Genomic DNA, 3,459 nt, shown 5'->3' with positions numbered 1-3,459 from the left:
GCTGACCCACTGATAACCCGACATGGTGTGAAACACGTCACATAGTGGCTGCAAACCCGCGCGTGAGTCTCTCTAGGCAATCATCTGTCTGTCTCCTACACTCACTCACACTCAGAGCTCACCTTGAGGGCAGCCCTGCCTATGTGTACCAGCATGGATTAAGCCCTCATGGGAACTCTGCTCAGTCAACAGTTTCTTAGTACACAAGTGCACTATCAACAGCTAATCCAGCATCTATCATCAATTTGTTTTGAACCCTGAAAGACATGCACCTAGCCTCACAGCAGAGTTTCCTTTTGTAAATGTGTTTACATGCATACATGTTTTTGTGTGTTAATAGAAAAGGGTAGCCGATGTCGCAATGTTACATTTAATATTACAGGGAGCAATAATAACACACCAAAAACATGATTGCAATTCAGTGATGTGAAAAAGCAGGACTCAGGTAGAAGTGTCATTCGAATATGTTACACTAGCAGTCTACAGTTAGTGTATTAGAAACCAGTCATAACGTATATGTCTTCGATAAATCTACTATTTTGGAGTCTAAAGACGGAACATGTTGAAGAGTGAAAGCTTAAACGTGCGCTGCAGTTCTAAAAGCACGAGATAAAATGCTTGCAAGAGTGATAGCACAAATGTTGCACTCAGAATCTAGAAATGCTGCAAATATCACCATGGAAATGTAAGAAGAGAGATACAAAAACCAAAAGCATGAGAAGGAAACTTGATACAAGCCAGAATGCAAATAAAAAAAAGCTGCTAAACAAGTTGTACTGTTTCACGCTGCTGTAGAGAGTGATAGACTCTTTTTGACATAAACTGAATTATTTATAATTTATTTAAAATGGCCAGTGTTTAGGTGAATATACTAAGTCCTTTACAAGCCTCCAAGATCACTAATCAAGTAAACCTGAAACACCTACCGTATAGCTTACTAATATTTAACAAACTGCTGCAATCTGGTGTTAAAGCAGCTGCAGCCACTATATCTCACCAAACAGTCAGCAATACATATCACAACCCATTAGAACTGACATCTGAACTTTTAGCATATCACCATCTGTAGTGAGAGGTTGACAAGGTTTGTTTGGCACCTGCTGTATATTTAAATCAGACACAACCAAACTTGTGAATTACATCAGACAGCAAAGTGTGACACTGGGCTTATGTTTAATATGAGCATGTGAAAATAGATATATGGTGTAAAATCTATTCTGTTTGTTCTGAATGGATTTTATTGGCATCTTCACCTCGGGGCCTGCCGTGACAAGCCCTTCAGCTTTTCTTAGTAAGGAAAATATAGTTGCTTTGTTTGCTGTCTAATACTCCAGCGCACGTGTGAATAATGACTATTAATTAAGAGACATTAAGGATGCCAGCCAAGGATTTAAAACATTGGGAACACAAATCTCATAAATCCAATTTGTGTTTTAAAATGAAAGGTCAATAAATAAAAGAGAAAATGACGGAAAATGAGAACAGGCAGATACAGGATGTTTGGCGCCTGTTCCTCAGCAGCACAGATTATTTACCACAAACTTGTCTGGACACATTCTTGTTTGGACACATCTACAGAACATTATTGTAAGTTTCAGTCATGATTCAATCCTTTGTTTAAAAAAAAAAAACATTTAAAAATCAGATATATCACAGTGGATGCAGTAAAATAATAATGGTAAATAATCAAATGGTTGACAAAGATAAATATATTTTTCAATCTGATGTAAGGGTGTTTCCATAGAAAGAGCTGTCTGCGATTTGAGTATTTCAGCAGTGAGCTGCAACAGCAGGGGATGTACGGTATTTTGTGATGTGCGGTATTGTGTTTAATTTCTGGAACATTACAGATCATGTGCTGGGCATTTTACAATAGAGACAATAGAACTGCTGTCGACATACCTTATTGACTTATCACGTATGTCAAACAGACGCGCACACACATACTTTCACTCTCTCTTTCCGCTCCTCTCACCCCTCCCTCCCCTCTCCGTCACCCGCTCTTTTCTCCCCCTCCATTCTCTGGCTGACAGTGAGGGTTGAGGCAGGCTGGACGGCTGTGAGTGGAGCCATTGTGCCCAGAGGTCAGAGAGTCAGAGATACACAATGCCAGGGTCAGAGTCACTGCGGTGATGGCCCGACCACTTGGCAGCATCGCCCTACTCAGTCAGATAAACCACAGTTGGAGAGAAGGAGGAAGAAAGAGGAGTGGGTACAGAGACAGTGTTAACCAACACAAAAGTTGTGCAGCATAATGGCCAAAAGTACAATTTCACTGTAAGTCTCTTTTTATATAGTGGAGCATGGAGAGAAGAAGTGCAGGAAGAGGAATGAAGAAGGGTTTATAAAAAATGTATGTCACAGACACAGGAATAATGGAACAGAGAGACAGTTGAGAAGAGATGCATGAAGGTGAGGCTAGCTAATAAAGACTGCTCTAAAATACTCCTGGAGTTTGAAATCACAAGGTTTGTCGGCCTTGTAACAGATGCAGAAATAAACAGAATTCATTTGGAATTAATTAATGGCTGCGTTCTGGGCTAAGAAACAGTTTTCCAGGCTGCTGATGATTATTGATGGAATAAAATCGAAATAAATTTCATCTTTACACAAGTCTAATGGAGTCATTAAGTTAATTCAGGATGTTGTGTTTTTTGGTCTTTTATGTAATTTTGTCTACATTGTTTAAACCTCTCCAATAGTACCCAGCAGGAAACAGAGGAACATAAGCTGTGTTAGCTTGTTGTATGGTAAAGAGGGTGCATATCTAAATGCCCTGTGTTTCTGTGTGGATATATGATATGTCTGTGTGTGTAGACATGTGCATGATTACAGGTGTGTCTTTGAGTGCGCATGCAGGCTGTGGCTGTCTCAGAAATGGCTGGATTGAGCACTGTAATGCAGCCAGAGATGTTTTAATTTATTCAAAGTCTGTATATAAATATGAGACATAATGTCAATGTTATGTTCGATAATCACATCTTGTAGTTTACTGCCCATCTCCACTGAAGCGCTAATGTGTTGGTCTTGAGCTCTCTCCAGTCTATAAACGTAGCCTCGCCTGGAATAACCACCATCTATTAGCTGACCTGCTGTCACCCAGCCAGAAGACAATCAATAGCCTCTGATAATGATGTCATTTACTCACAGTAAACCAGAGATAATGACGAGACTGGAGGTCTCCTGTTATTACCTCATTTCATGGGCTTTGTCTCAATGCAGGGATCAACCGTTACATGAACCTCTCATGAATGTGTAGGAGTTACAGAAACAAGTTGAATTGAACCCTTCAGACAAAGACGTGTGTAGTGTGTAGTAGCATCTACCTGATGAGTGTTGTTAAATTTAGTTATTGAATACAAATTATGAGATTACATTATTATACTATATATCCCTACACAAACCCAGGCTGTATACTTCTATACTGTCTTTTTGGGTTTTATCCTAATGCTGATATTG

The sequence above is a fragment of the Morone saxatilis genome, unplaced genomic scaffold (assembly GCF_004916995.1).
Source record: "Morone saxatilis isolate NCDOM2014 unplaced genomic scaffold, NCSU_SB_2.0 Contig17, whole genome shotgun sequence".
NCBI classification, from domain to species: domain Eukaryota; kingdom Metazoa; phylum Chordata; class Actinopteri; family Moronidae; genus Morone; species Morone saxatilis.
Note: the sequence above shows the minus strand (reverse complement) of the source record.